This window comes from Leucopleurus acutus, assembly GCF_964270905.1.
Source record: "Leucopleurus acutus genome assembly, chromosome: 8".
In the NCBI taxonomy this organism is placed as follows: Eukaryota; Metazoa; Chordata; class Mammalia; order Artiodactyla; family Delphinidae; genus Leucopleurus; species Leucopleurus acutus.
In genome coordinates, this window is record NC_139151.1 from 76,758,881 (window position 1) to 76,776,036 (window position 17,156).

The following is a 17,156-nucleotide window of genomic DNA, read 5'->3' on the forward strand; positions in this document are numbered from 1 at the left end:
GGCTATGAAAGTTATCACTTTTCTGTAGTGCATGAGATTTGTAGCCTCGATCCCCTAGGACATCCTATAAAATAGAGACAATTCAGCACATCCCTTGAGGAACTGCAATGATAATGAAGTGTTTTGCCTCCTGTATGTCTAGCTAGATTACAAATAAAAATCTGGAGCTGCATTAGCTCCATTATCTGCATTTGCAAGCTGTTCACAAAGAGTAGGCTGAATGATACAGATTTGTAAATTCAGTGCAATAGTATTGAAAAAGGAATAATAGCTATTCAAATAAGTAGTAAATAGATTCTCTCAAAACATAATTTTCCATTAGAAAACAAAACAAAAATATTAAGAACAGCTTTTTTTTGGACAAGAAATAGCAAAGTGAGTGCCAAAATGATCTTTGTTCTACAAACACTCATATTCTATTACATTATCTACAAGTTTTAATTAGCAAGTCTTATTTTCTTTCCCTATTCATTTTAACTCTATGAATGCATAAGTAGAGTATCGATCTCAAAGGTAAAGAACCTGTGTGGTCTTATTAGGAGTTTGATATTGGACTTCTCTCTAAAGGCTAAACTTATAAATATGGAATTGCTCCTTAGCCCAAATTAATCAACGTGAATCAAACTACAGTTGATCTCTCCCACTCTTCTTACTCTGACTGCTTAGTCTTAGAGAAAAAAGGATGAGAAAAAAAGAGCACTCTACATTTCTACAAAATAGTCCATTTAAAATGTTTGCTTTTCAACTACAAATGTAAGTTTCAGTACCCTAATATTAAATGTAACCTTTCTTGATGGTTACTTTTTATTAAATATATATCTGGAAAGAGTACTTTTTGTATATTAAACTTTCTTCTTATAAAAATTACAACTAAATACTAGTTGCACTTACTATGTCAGATATTTTGTTGTTGTTTTATATGTATTAACTTTTTTGATTGACATAAAAACCTCATGAACCAGCTATTATTATATTCTGAACTTTATTAAACTGAAGCACAGTTTCACCAATTTAAATCCAAACCATTCTGACTCAAGAGTCTATGTTCTTTCAACCACTGCACCACCAGGGAAGCCCAAGAATCTATGTTCTTAGACACTAAGTTATTGCTTCTTTAACTGCCTATAAATAAGATGTTTGCCAGAAGCACAGCAAATGTTAATTGAATTCAATACTTAAACAAATTTAAAATTTATAATGGAGACTCGGTTCCTTATAAGAAAATAATTTAAAAATTTTAAAAAGTTTAGCAAAGGACTCCATCTGCTTCTCCAAAGAAAACTACTATTTATCCAATCAATACTTTCTAATTACCATCTATATTTAGATCACCCTGTATTAGGGAGCTTTGAATAACATTATTCTGAAGGAAAGAGACCTGGGACACTTAAGAGATCCTATGACTAAGCTCCAGAGGGGCAGGATCTCCCTGAAATTGCATACAAATTTTTGAGTGGATTCATATGCTTTTCTAAGTTGGGGGTATAATGTGGCTTTCATCACATTGACAAAGGATCATTGACAATCCAAATTTAATTACCACTGTCCTGGAAGAAAGGGACCAAGGCAGTCAACTTTTGGACTAAGCCACTTAGGACTCCCAACCTAAGTGAGAAGATCCCACACATACCCCAAAGAACTTATTCTAATACATCATTCACATAGGGTGGAAGATTCAAACTGTGATACCAGAGCTCCTGCTGTGTACATGAGGATTCTAGAACTTGAGTACAGTCACCTGTCTAATGCTTTCTACCTTGGAGATACAGCTAATTCAGCAACTACATTATCAGGAATGATGGAGTGACAGGAAAACAAGTAGAATTAACAAAGTGAGCACTGATGATAGTGACCCACCTAGCTTTGTGATAAAGATTGTTTCATGGTTAAAAAAAAAAAAAAGTTCTTAATGTTGATAAAAAATGGGAGTTTTGCTGTTTCATATTTTAACTCATTAAATGAGTGCCTCCCTTCATCCCTAAGTACAGTAGATACAACAGTTTTAAGACATGACAAAATTACTGTCTTTGACATTTTCTTTTTTAAGATATAAATTATTCCATCATTCACCATCATTGTCATGTTTATTTAGTTTAGGAGTCACAGTGTGGGTGAACAAGTGTTAGAAAAAATTGCTGGAGTTTCAGTCTGCATGATTAAGGAATGAATGGGGAACAACTGGACAATGCTATGTGAAAACCAGGCTGCCTAGATTTCACTTCCAGGTCTATGTCCATCCGTTAAGCTTTCCTCTTTGCTTTTTTGTTTTTTTTTTTTTACTTTGAGGTAGACAGAGGATTCCAGGAGCAGCGGTGGTGTCAGGCTTATCTTAAAGGTATGCAAATATAATATATTTTGAGGCAAGTCTATTACTCCCATTGATTGGGATGTCTCATTAGCAGAATTAAATTCCCAGTTTAACAGTTATTCCAGGTATTTGAAATATATAGAACATTTCACATGACAAATGTTTGTGAGCACTTCATTTAGTAGGTTGTCAATTCTAATTCTACCTAGCATGCAGTACCTTAATAAATGAAGTCTTTTGAAGAGGATTGATAATGTCATGCATTGCTTTTCCTTGTAAGGAAAATTATTCCTACTTATGTTAAACACTAATTTATAGCTATGTGAAAATTAAAAATGTATACAAACTAATTACATTAAAAGTCTTCAGTATCTCACTTTAGTCAGCAAGAAAATATCCAAGTTATTATAATTAGCATATAAGGCCCTAGAACCCATGTTTTGCAGGGTATCTTTCCAGCTTTCCTCTGGACACATCATTACCCAACAGGTAATCTATATGGTCAAGGGGATATGCTGTATGAATGTCTGTGGAGAGCTTCTTTGTGGGAGATGTGCCGAGGGTCAGGGGATCTGCAAGCATGGGCGACAGGCATTTTATGGTTTAGGGTGGAGCTAGATTTGGCAAAAGAAGAAAGGCAAACCACGAGGAAAAGCTCTCCTCTTACTGGATCATTTTGGTGAAGAAATTCAAGAAGTTTGAGATTTCTAAATTAGAGCCTGGCTTGTCAGACCACTGTGAAAGTATATATGTTATGTACTTAACAGTTAGCTTAATTCGTAACTTATGAAATTTAGACATATGGTATATGGGCATCCATGTGTCTATTTGCATGGGTATGATTTAAAGATAGGTCTACTTATAGATATAATCTTTGACTATCTCTCTAGCCCCATCTTTTTTCAGTGCTGCCACCTTCATTGCAGTATGAATTGGAAACATCATTTATTATACATAGTTTATTGTTTCTTATCTTTCTACTTGGGTCTTTGCTTGTGTGCGTAGTTTTCTTCATCTATTCTGTGCCCCAACCTCCACTCTACCTTGTCTAATAAGCAAATTCATCTCTTAAGAGACAGACAAAACATCTTCTCTTTGGTGAGTCCTTTACCAATGTCCCTGTTCTGCTCTCACTAGCCCAGATGATCCTTAAGGAATTCTTTCTCTATGATCCCACTTATACTATATTTTCACCTATAAAATTTGGGGATGGTCATGGTGAACCTCAATATAGTGTTAAGCTTGAAATCAATAACAGAAGAACAACAATACAATCACCAAATGCTAAGAAATTAAGCAACTCACTGCTAAATAATCCATGAATCAAAGAGGAAATCCCAAATGAAAATTTGAAAAAAAATATGTAGAACTGAATGAAAAGGGACACCAACCCATCAAAATTTGTGGAAAGTAGACAAAGCAGTGCTTAGAGCGAAATTGACGGAATGAAATGCTTATAATAGAAAAGAGGTAATATCTCAGATCAATAATCTAAGTTCCTATCTTAAGCTAGAAAATAAGAAGAGCAAGATAAACTCAAAGCAAACATATGGAAGGAAATAACAAAGATAAGGGCAGTAGTGAATAAAACTAAGGAAATACAATAAAGAAAATTGATGATACAAAATTTTAGTATTTTAATTTTAAAAATCAATAAAATTAAACCTCTAGCAAGTTAAACCTTGATAAACCTCTAGCAAGTTTGACAAACATAAAATGTATAAGACATCAGTATCAGTAATAAAACAAGGGATAGCACAACAGATCTTGCAACCATTACAAGCATAATGAGGGCATACCACAAACAACTTTGCACTCATAAATCCAAACAGAAGACATGGACCAATTCTTCAAATCCCACAAGCTACCAATACTCAGACAAGATGAAAGACATAACCTCAATAATCCTATATCTACTAAAGAAGTTGAATTTATAATTAAATAGCTCCTGAAAAATAAATCTGGAGATCCAGATAGTAACTGGTGTATTTTATCAAACATTTTTAAAAAAAGGTTAATGACAATTTTATACAATCTATAATAGGAATTAGAAGGGAGGACACTTCCAATGAATCCAGTTTAAACTGATACCAAAGCCCAACAGGGACAGTAGAAAAATCAGAAAATCAAAATTACAGGCCAATATACCTAATAAATTTATATGCAAAAACCTCTAACAAAAGAGCAAATATAATCCAGCAATGTGTTTTTTAAGATACACCATGTCCAAATGGGTTTTCTTCCAGGTATGTAAGGCTGGTTCAAAATTCAAAACTCAATCAAGGTAATCAACCATTTTAAAATTCTTTTAAAAAAAATCATACGATCAATAAACATAGAAAAAAGCATTCAACAAAATTCAACACTCATTCAGGATAAAAACTCCCAGTAGAGTAGGAATAGTGAGAAACTTCCTTAACCTCATAAAGAATATGTACAAAATTCTACATCTATCATCATATTCAATAGTGAAAGGCTGAAAGTCTTTCCCTCTAATATCAGATGAAAGGCAAGAATGTTTACCATTCTTATTTGATATATTACTGAATGTTTTGACCACTCTAATAAGGCAAGGCAAAAGCTATACAGATTGAAAAGAAACAAATAAAACTGCTTTTATTTGCAGACAGCATAACTGTCTACATAAAAAACCCACAAAATCTGCAATAAGAAAAAAAAACCCTCCTTGAACAGAAAAGTGATGTCAGTAAGGTCAAAGGATTCAAGGTTAACACACAAAATCTAATTGCATTTCTATATATCAAAAGCAAACAAATAAAAATCAATATTTAAAAATACAATATGAAGTACAAATGTTCCATTGTAAATGAAATGCCTAGGTGTAAATCTATGGTGTAACAAGACAGGAACAGGACTTATATGATAAAAATTGTAAAATACTCATGAAAGAAATCAATGAAGTGCTAAGTACATGGAGAAATATACCATATCCATGGATCAGAAGACTCTCACTTAAAATGTTAATTCTTCCTAAATTGAACTATAGGTTTAACAAAATTATTATCTAATATTAGCAAGCTTCTTTGTAAACATTAAAAACTTGTTCTAAAATCTATATGGAAAGGGAAAAGCCCTGGAAGAGACAGAACAATTTTGAAAAAAGAAGGAATAATTGAGAGGAATAGTGATTCCTGATAATAAAGATGATTACACAGTTGCAGTAATCAGGAGAATGTGGTACTGACAAAGAGATAGACAAATAGAAAAATGAACAGAATGTGAGAAATAGACCCACATAAATATGCCTATCACACAAATATGCCCAAGTAATCAATTAATTTTTGACAAAGGGACAAAGTAGCTCAATGTAGTAGAGATAGTCTTTTCAGCAACCTGTGCTGGAGAAATTGGGCATCCGTAGGTTAAAAAAGAAGAAAGAGAGAGGAGGAGGAGGAAGGAAGAGGAGGAGGAGGAAAATCTTGATCTAAATTTGGCACCTCATATAAAATCAACCATATTAAGGTGGATCATGGTCTTAACTGTAAAATATGAAATAATAAAACTTCTAGCAAAATGACATGGGAGACAAACTTTACAGATTTTTTGCCCTGATAAATAAACAAACAACAAAAGCCTGCATTTCTTGCCTACCCAAAGGACTGTACAAGATCTTATAACATGTATTTGAAGTATATATTCTACCCTCAATTAATCTTCCCTTTCTACATTAAAAAGTATTTTTTATTTATTTCGCTTTTACTCCTATTGTATTACTATATCTGAATAAGCAATTTCAAATCATTTTTTTGAACTGAGGCAGAATTCCACACAATGACTTTCCTAGAATTAAGCCATTTGGTATATGCTCCATAGACAGTTTCGAAATGATATACCTGGCTAGAGGGAAAATAATACAAATAATTGTCTCCATAATTAAGTTGAAATCTTCAAGGAAAATATTACCTCAATATAAAACAATACTGATATTTTCAAAAACATTATTTCTGGTGCCAATAGTGTAATGCTGGCCATTCTATTCTTCAGATTGTGGTAGCAGTTTTAGAGAGAATGTTAAAAAGACAGCGTGGCAATGTAAAATTAATGAAACCAGCATTTCTCCAAATTCTATGTTTGCATTTTTTATCAGTTTGCATTCGCTTATACTTTATGTAAATCCTGAAATGGATTTAGTCTTTACATATTTTTGGTTTGAGTTATTAATAATGATTGAAGAATATTTGCTTTACTTACTTCAAAAGACTGCTGTATCTAAGAACATTGTGTATCATTTAAGAACCTTGAAAAAGCAATAAAAACTCATTAAGCATCATTTATGTATTCCGGTCATTGATGGTTAGCTTCCTCACCAGTTCATAAAAGTAAGCCATGGATAAATTCCAGCAATTTGTAAATCCTCTTCCTACTTCATTTTGATCACTGCTGTGAAACTCAACTTATTTTCTCAATGCCAGATTCCTAACTACAAATACTGAATTCCCTTTCTGCTCCAGGTATCCCTCAAATTATTTGCTCTCTAAATCCCTTTATGAAGTGTTAACCTCCTTTCCTTCCTTTCTTTCATTCATTTTTCTTTCTTTTCTTTTTATCCTACATTTTATAAGGGAAAGTGGTATTGGTATTTGTTAAATTGGGCTCTGGATTTTTTTTTTTTTTTTGAGTGAGAAATTCCTCACTCTGATACCTGATTCTTCATACACTGGACCCAGAACACTCCAATAAAAGTGGGGACTAAGCAGAAAGATTCTGATATCGGGAGTAAGAATTTAACAATTTCCTAAGAGACTAAAATTAGTACACTCATTTATATTGATCCCATCTTTGTCATCATCTGTTCATTATTTTTAATAAATTTTATTGACAAAAAATTAGATACAGTAGAATGTACACATTTCAGGTGTGCCATTCAATGATTTGAAAAAATGTGTATACCCAAGTATTCACCATCCTAATCAAGGTATAGAGCATTTCCATCACCTCATAATGTTCTCTCATTCTTCTTTGCTGCCCATCCTCCACTAACTCAGATAATCACTGATCTGTTTTCTATCACTAGCTTTCTCTGTTCTAGAACTTCACAGAAAAATGTCACACAGTATGTACTCTTTTGACCCCATCTTCTTTTCCTCAGCACACTATTTTTATTCACACAATAAAATGTTTTTGAGATGCAATCATGCCATTGCAAGTTGTGATGCCTTATTTCTATTGACGTGTAGTATTCCACTGTGTGAACATGCCTCAATTTTTGTATCCATTCATCTAATGACGGAAATGTAGTTTGTTTCCAGTATTAGGTTGTTACAAATACAGTGCTTGTGTATATTTTATAAAAAATATTTTTGTGAATATATGTTTTTGTTTCTTTTATGTAAGAATTGCTGGGTCTTATGGTCAATGTATGTTTAGCTCCCAAAGAAACAAACATTTTTCCCAAGAAGTTGTATGATTTTGCACTCTCATAAATAACATATTAGAAAATCTAGTCACTCTGTATTCTTGCTAACCTTTGGTATTGTTGGTCTTTTCAACTGTGGTTTGAATTTGCATTTTCCCAATGACTAATTGTCTTATTATTCACTTATGTAATCATCTTTTATAAAATACATGTTCAATCTTGATTTTTTGATGGGGTTTATCTTTTTAAGTTCATTGAGTTGCAAATTTGCTGTATTCTGGATACAAAGAATTTGTAAAATACACATAATGTAAGTATTTTCTATCAGTTATTTTCTTTTCATTTTTTACAATTACATTTGAAGATAATTTTTTTAAATTTATTTATTTATTTATTTTTGGCTGTGTTGGGTCTTCATTGCTGTGCACAGGCTTTCTCTAATTGTGGCAAGCAGGGGCTATTCTTCGTTGTGATGTGCAGGCTTCTCATTGCAGTGGCTTCTCTTGTTGTGGAGCACAGGCTCTAGGCGTGCGGGCTTCAGTAGTTGTGGCTCCCAGGCTCTAGAGCACAGGCTCAGTAGTTGTGGCACATGGGCTTAGTTGCTCCATGGCATGTGGAATCTTCCCAGACCAGGGATTGAACCCATATCCCCTGCATTGGCAGGTGGATTCTTAACCACTGTGCCACCAGGGAAGTCCCATGAAGATAATTTTTAATGAAATAAGTTCTCAGTCATGTTTCTTATACGATTATTAATTTTGTTTGCTAATAAGCATTTGCCTAACTCAAGTCAAAAATTTTTCCCATAGATTTTCTTCTAGGAATTTTATAATTTTAACTTCATATTATGTTTTTGATAGATTTGGGATTATCTTTTGTGTATGGTGTGAGAGTTCAAGGTTCATTTCTTCCACATGGATATCTATAATTCTAGAATTATTTTTTTTAAAGACTTTCTTTTCTCAATTTAATTACCTTGGCATTGTGCAGTAAATATTAGTCATGTCCAAAAAAAAAAAAAAAAGGTTTGGCCTTGTCCAACTCCTAGAAGATAATCTCTAAGCTCATGGAATGTTCTACCTGATAAAAGTGTCTTTGCTTACCTGGGAACCTTGGGTCATGCCTGATAGTCTACGCTAACAATGCATTTTATAAAGAGAACCTTGGGCCATGTAATACCATCTGGACCTCTGGAGGTACTGGAGACTAAGGTCAGTCATAGAGGTGCTCTATCATGCATACTTCACTGATACCCAGTACAATTCTTGGACACCATGGCTTGGGTGAGCTTCTATGTTTGACAATACTCCATTCTGGGAGAAGTAAGTGCTGTCTAAATGACTCCATTGGAAGAAGATAATGGGAAGCTTCCACCTAGAACTCTCCTGGACCCAGCCATATGTACCTTTTCCCATTGCTGATTTTAATTTGTATATTTTCATTGTAATAAATCATAACCATGAATATACAACTTTACTGAGTTCTATGAGTTCTTCTAACAAATTATTAATTCTGAGGGTAATCTTGGGGACCTGTCAAACTGCAGGTACTTTTGTTGAAAATTAATTGACCATACATGTGGTCAATTGGACTCTATTTTTTTCATTGTATATTTATCTACTTTTAGCTCACAATCTTAATTACTGTAGCTTTATATTGTATTTCACTATCATAAAGTATACGCCTTGCATATTTGTTTTTAAAAATTTTGTTTTGGCTACTTGAAGTACTTTGTATTTCTATATAATTATAGAGTCATTCTTTCATTTTCTACTAAAAGCCCTGCTGATATTTTGAGTAAGATGTTGTAAAATTTAAGACCAATTTGGAGAGAACTGACATGTTAAAAATGATGAACTTTCTAATTCATGAACATGGATATCTGTTCATTTACTTTATTTTTTTCATTACTATATTCTCATCTCTCGACATTTTCTAAATATCTATCTTTCCACAGCATCTGTTCTCCAGCACAAAAGCTGCCACGTATTTAAAGCTGTAGGGATATCATGCTTCTCCTGTGAGGATGAGAGGGGACCTCAGTCCTCAGGCTAAGGAAAGACCTGACCAGACAAGGTGGGTCTCTGTCCAAATTTGAAATATATTCTCAATATTCCAGTTATGTTAACCCTCCAGGAATAATTAAAGATTAGAAAGAGGAAAAATAAATGGAGGGAAGGAAAAAAGGAAAGAAGTGAAAGAATAAAATGTGTTTTCTATGTTAGATTACTATAATATTTTAGAGAACAGGGACTGTGTATTTAATTGCTCTGTGTTCCATACAGTCCCTCTCCCCTTCCCAACACACATTATAAGCACTACATACTGATTAAATAAAATCTGAAGTAAAATCCCTATTGTATTTATGACTTTTATTTGTGTCCTTTATTTGTCATAAACCATTTTTAAAAATTCAATATCTAAAAGATAAAACGCTATATTCACAACTTTGATTCATGTAGCATTTTAATATGAGTTGCAGCAACTCATAATTTCAAAACTATATAGATTGAAAATGGAGGAAACAACTTCAAACACAGTCTATACTTTTTTAAACAGTACATGCCTTTCCAGGTTTAACTTGAATGCCAAAAAGGGCAAGACTTAACTGTTAAAAACACATCTATCTGAAAAAGACAGTTTATATTAACAACACTTACAAAAAGTTTTGTTGTCTTCATCATACTTTCAATTGACTTTTTAAAATGAAAATAATGTATACTTCAAAAATTGTTTAATTTGTTGACTTTTTTTAACCTTCATAACACATTTTTTCCTTTACTCTGCAGCAAAAGATTTTTTTTTTTTGCGGTACGCGGGCCTCTCACTGCTGTGGCCTCTCCCGTTGCGGAGAACAGGTTCTGGACGCGCAGGCTCAGCGGCCATGGCTCACGGGCCAGGTGGGATCTTCCCGGACCAGGGCACGAACCCGTGTCCCCTGCACCGGCAGGCGGACTCTCAACCACTGCGCCACCAGGGAAGCCCGCTAAATTTTTTTTATAAGCAGATTTATTCATTTTTCTTTTCACAAATGTACAAGCTAAGAGCACACAAAGATCATAAATTTGATATTGATTTGACATTCACTATGTAGATTTTGAGGGTTTTTTTGTTTTTTAACCAGCCTTAAATTAATGAGGTTTCATACCTTATAAACAGGATCTGAAGATGTGCTCCACAACGGGAGAGCCCACAACAGTGAGAGGCCCACAACAGTGAGAGGCCCGCATAATGCAAAAAAAAAAAAAAAATTTAGCAACTAGACTATAGGAAGGAAATCATCTAGTAGAAGTTATTCTCATTACTCCTTTAATTGCCTGTTCTTTTGAATAATAGCAATATGGGGGAAAAGATCATATGATGTGGCTTTATGTGTTTGTTGTTTTTACACATTTCTGGTAACATAATTAAAATATTAAATATGAGGATCTTTGTGTCACAGGGTGATGTTCAGTAGGGAGATCCTCACAGAAGCAACGCTAAAAAACAGGTGGACACAATTATTTGGCCTGTTGAAATCCAATCGCTTTCTTTCATCAACCACCCAAAACTGATACAATTAGCACATTTATGGAATAACTGTGGTTGCTGGTATGGAGGCTATGGATAGGCCCAACTGCATGGATCCCTAGTTATGAAGGTGGCTTTAGCTATTGTTGTTACTATTGCCAGCCACAGAACCAAAACTAAGTTTCTAATACAGTGTGATCCCTCAAATAAATCAACTGTACACTTGATGGTAAATTGACTTCACTTGACCCTGTCTACCCTGGAAGAGGCTAAAGTTCATTCTGACAGAGACACACAATCCAAGTATGTGTTTGACTTCAATATCAACCAGAACCACCATCTGAGGCCTTAGATGATGTTTGATCCATCAGTATGAGATCCCATATAGCATCATATCAAACCACAGGACCCACAAAAAATAACAAGGAATATGCAGGAGTAGGCATATGATCATGGGATTTACTGCTCATATCACATATTTGAAAACCTAGAGTCTGCCAATGTTAAACATTTATCAAAATGCCTTTTGGAGGCAAAGCTAAAGCATCAGGTTGGAGTCAATACTTGGTTAGGGTGCTTTGCTATTCTTAAGGATTCAGTTAACAACTTAAATCAACTTAAATTTTATGTAGTGCCGTATCTCCAATAAATAGAATATGCAGTATAGAAACCAAGGGTGGAAGCAGGAGTAGCCCCACTTACCCTCAATCTCATTGAATTATTTGGGGAATTTGTTCTTTCTGTTCCTGCACCTCTGGGTCCTGTAGGTTTCAAACTGCACCTCTGGGTCCTGTAGGTTTCAAAGTCCTATTTTCCAAAAAGGAAATACTTTTTCCAGGAGGAAAACAAGAGACCTAATGAACTATAAGCTACAGTGCAGCTTCAACACTTCGGGGTTCTTATGCCAGCAAACCAGGAGGCTAGACAAGAATTGTTCTCTTGGCAGGAAGGTAGGGACACTGTTAAACACTATAGGCTGGGAAGAATGTGTATTGGCACCCAGTGGATTCACTTGGATGCATTCTGGTATGCCCTAGCTCACTTGTTATGGTAAATTACAAGAGAAGTAAGCATGACTTGAAAAAAGCCATGGTGATAAGGAGTTTGGGTCTCTAATAGATGACTCTGTGACACATAAGCCACAGAACCGCCAGAGATGCCAGACTAGCTGAGTATACAGTAGAATGACATTACTTCGTTGTCATTTTTATGTCCAACCCAACTACAGTGAAAGGGCCTGCAGTTTCTCTAACCTTTATCTTCTAAGTTTCTCCCAGGAAAGGCGGCCCGCTGGAATCTTGGAGGAGTTGTTTTCACAACTTACTTAAAGAAGTAGATTTCAATGGCTCAAAAGGTTTACAGGTGTAGACACTTGTATATAATTCCCATATTCCTCTTCAGGAATGAACAACTTTAATCCTGGCTGCTGGAAATGCAGCTGAGCCAACTTTATTTCTGAGTCCACTATATATTTTGCTACCTCAAAATATGACAAGAAGAAAAAAATCGCAAAAGGATGTACAACATCTATGATCAATTTTCTTTAGTTGAGAAAATTTTCAATTTTTTTCTCTGTTCCCAGAAGTTCATTCTATGATGATGCTCTCTGGCTTCAATTTTGGCCTAGGTAAAATATGAATTTTAATCCTCAGCCATTTGTCCTCCTGCCACAATGTATATTTGGCATACCTATAGAATTTAGTGTTGGATAAATTCTATCTAATTTTATACACTGCCATGCTTCTGCCTTCTCAATAATGAGAATGCTGTAATTCATGTGTTCTTTTTTATACAGGCTGTCAAAAAGCTCAATCAGATTAAAAGCCCAATTCCAATAATAGCGTTAGCTCCTCTGAATAAAAATTTTCATTGTCAATTTTTCACTGGTCTTGTTGTCTCTCTACTTTCTTTTTCGTTTTTTTAAATTATGAGATATTTCAATCTTATCACTAAGCACACGGGTATAATATAATATTTTAGTTATGCTTTCTATCAGTTAAGTGTAAATTTTTTATCTCAGAAAGGAACAAGTATACTTTTGTAGATCAGTAATTACTAACAGTAATTTCCACAACATGTAAGACTTTCCACCAGTATATCTGTAAGCAGCTTTTGGCAAGAAAGAGCTCTCTGCCTGAGGCCCCTTTCTCTTGTCACTAAACTTAAACCAGGCACTCCCATACTCTACTCATCTCAGGCTCTAGCACACCTTTCAAATCTTTTGATCACACAATACCTTGCCAAAGAAGTAGAAATGAAGAATAAGTAATTAACAGGTGACCAGATCTCTTCCCTAGCCTCCCCTTCAGTAATCTCACAAACAAACTGTGTGAACAAGGTACATCTAAAGAAAAACCACAGGAAATCAACAAGCCTGCACAAAAGCCTGCACACAGTAGGGAATGGAGACAGTCTATTTCTTCCTGAGGGAGAAGATTTTAGACACACAGAATTAAAGACAGTGCTTTCACCAAGGCAGCTAAAATGACTCAACTAATTTTGCTAGCTGAATTTTAATTATTCCATTCGTAAGCTCTACTGATGGAGGGGACTGGACAATTGTTTCATTTGAAGATTTGTAAACTGAGCCACTTGGATCTGAGAATCCATGGCTCCGGTAGTTTTCTGTTCAGATTTCTGGGCAAGAGTCCAAAAGAGTGTTCAGCTAGAGTAGCCAATTCACAGGGTCTCAGAGTAATCCATGTTATGGAATATTGTTTAACTAAGGCACTTAAGTCATCTTGTAATCCTGCCATAAAGGCAGAGTTAAATAAACTGGCAGTTTTATCTGTCAGGTCCTCAATGTTTTATTCAAAATGGCCATTATAGTCATAGATATTTTCATCAGGCCATTGGATGCACTGTTGAATAACACACCAGTCAGTATATTTAGGAAACAGAAGGGGAATTTGTGGAGCTCTTCAGCCAGCTTTTGAGATCTGCTTGCCTCATTATGCCTATTCTAGAAAAAATCATCAGGAGGACCTTTTCAATCAACAGCTTCCATTCATTCTCTAGCCATAAGCTCTCCTATAAGCAGATGTATTAATTGACACAGGAATGTCAAATGAGCCCCAAGTGGATCAACAGAGTTTCAAATCATCTCGGGTGATTTTAGTCCAATGCAACAGAAATTTACAAGAGGAAGGTATGTACGTTTTAAACATAAAATGAACTGGAGTTCTGGACAGTACTCCAGAGCCTTTAAAAAGTGGCAGAGCCTTTAAAAAGTGAACACCACATAACTGAATACTCATCAAGATGAAGGATTCCCTTCCCAGATAAAGCCGGCAACAGAGGACATCTAAATAAAGGCTCAGAACCTCAACCAAAATGGGAGGTTCTGAACCGAGAGGACTTACCTCCATAATCCAAGGCCAATGAAGAGACAAGAGAGTACAAGGGACTCCTACAGGTGCCTTACCTTCATTAGAGGTAGAGGTGAGTCACTTCAGATCCCACTTCTAATGCCATGTAATGTTGAACAATAATCAGTATGGAGGCTGGAAAGGACAAAGAGATTTATTTGAGGTCTTAGGAACTGCAATTCAGGAAACACAGATTTAGGTAAAACTGAAAGTGTGTTCCAGGAAAAAGAAAGAGTAAGGGGCTTATAAAGGTCAAAGCTTCAATGGTGTTAAAGTTGCCTTGCAAGAATTATGATTGGCTCTGCAGCAAAAAGGAAATATTTATTCTTAAGGGACAGTCTGTTGCGAGTTATGTAGGGTAAGGGTTCAATGAGTATCCTAAGTTTCTGGAACATTGTGCGGATGTTCTGGATGCCCATATTAAGACAATAAGTGGTCAAAGTTTAGATTCCATCTGGGCAGAGATGTGCATAAGTCATATTCAATACTTCTTCCACGGCCTCCCTGCTCCATTTTCGAGCAATTTTCTTAGCAATTCTGACTCCATGTTGATTTTCCTTTCATATAACTTCTACTCAGTTTTTAAAACTTTTCCTATGTTTGCTATTTCTTAAAATAGCAGTCTAAAATAATCCATTTTCCAAAGAGACATATTTTAGGGTAACAATTCTGTTTCCCTTCAAAATTAAATATGGAAATCATTTCCAAAAAATCATTTTATGTTTATCTTAATTTTATGTATTAGGATAGCTTTACTATATATATATATATATATATATATATATATATATATTTAAATTTCAACTACAGAAATAGCTATAAAAAAGAAACAAAAGTACTTTATACTTGTGATTTGGTTGATCTTCCTTATCCATATTTTCTCTGCAGAATATATTTTTCTTTAAAAATTAAAAATGGTAGAATGATCATTCATCAGTTTGTATATCCCCCATGTTGGAGGAAACTAAAAAATAAAAATACTTCACTATGATAGATTTAAAGCCTCATAGATTGAACACCTTCAGAGGCAACAGTCTTATATTTGAATATATATACTTTTTAAATTTTTATTGGAGTATAGTTGATTTACAATTGAATATATTTTCTTAAAGTTAATGTTTTTGAAGAATAAAGGCAAAACTTTCCCACTGGCTTTACTTAAAGCAGCCATAGCTGCTTCATGCAAATTTCTTGCTCAAAATATTCTACCAAATTGTGTTCTAGAAATATTTATTTGCAAATTGAACAGGGTTTTGTTTTGTGTTAAACAGAGCTCAATACTGGTGAAGAACATAAAGACTACAGTAACTGGACACTGAGAGCTAAAGAATTTGAAGTTATTACTGCTGCAAAATTAATTAGCCCAAAACAAAACATGGAAGAAATTGTTTATTTTCCTTCCTGAAAAGTGTAAAACATCCTGGTACAAAAACACATTTTGAACAAATCCACCCAGAAGGGAAGCAGAATTTGTCCCCCTAAAGCAGTGGTCCCCAACCTTTTTGGCACCAGGGACTGGTTTCGTGGAAGACAATTTTTCCACGGACGGGGGGTGGCAGGGTGGGTGGTTCAGGCAGTAATGCAGGCGATGGGGAGCAGTGGGGAGCGGCAGATGAAGCTTCACTCGCTCTCCCGCCACTCATCTCTGGCTGTGTGGCCCAGTTCCTAACAGGCTGCAGGCCTCTCACTGTCGTGGCCTCTCCCGTTGCGGAGCACAGGAGCACAGGCTCCGGACACGCAGCCTCAGCGGCCATGGCTCACGGGTCCAGCCGCTCCGCGGCATGTGGGATCCTCCCGGACCGCGGCACGAACCCGTGTCCCCTGCATCAACAGGCGGACTCTCAACCACTGTGCCACCAGGGAAGCCTGGGCTGGTTATTTTTAATAAACTGCAGGCACAGGAGAAGCTCTGAAAAGGTATAGAAGTTAGTTAACCTTTTGTAAGAGACCTTTACATTTATGGGGGAAATCTCCATCTTTAAGTATGTCTTCCTCTCTGTACCAAGAAGAAGGGGATGTCTAAATCAGTAGAAACTCTTATCACTGGAGAAGGCAAGGACTTAAACATGCAGAACAATGACACCCTTGTTTACTGTGCTTTGCCTGACAACCTCCCATAACTGCCTTCATCCCCACCTCCACATCTTCTTTTGTCTTTAGCTGGAAGTGGTATTTAATGTGATGGCTTGGGCCTTTTTGTTCAAGTTACTCAATTTTACTGGATCTTCCCCATGTATACAGGAGGTGTACATGTTATTAAAGTTCTGTTTGTTTTTGAATGTCTACTGGGCACTCCTGTGCAGGACAGTATGTGAGTGAAGATCTCTAGGATGCTTGAGAGACACAGATAACTCTTGTATAGCAATATGGACTTTTACTCCATCTCTGGCTGGGAAGAGGAGCCATTGTAGAGGTGAAAACTCAGATCTTTGCCAAGGTGAGTGGTGAGCTCAGCCATATTGTTGTCTGGCTTCCTCACCTTCCCCAACTCCCTACTATTGTGAAAATTACGTGAAATCAGAAATCTTTGTTTTATTAATTGATGAGAACCAAGAATTTGATACATAGTATGTGACCAAAATTATTTCTTATA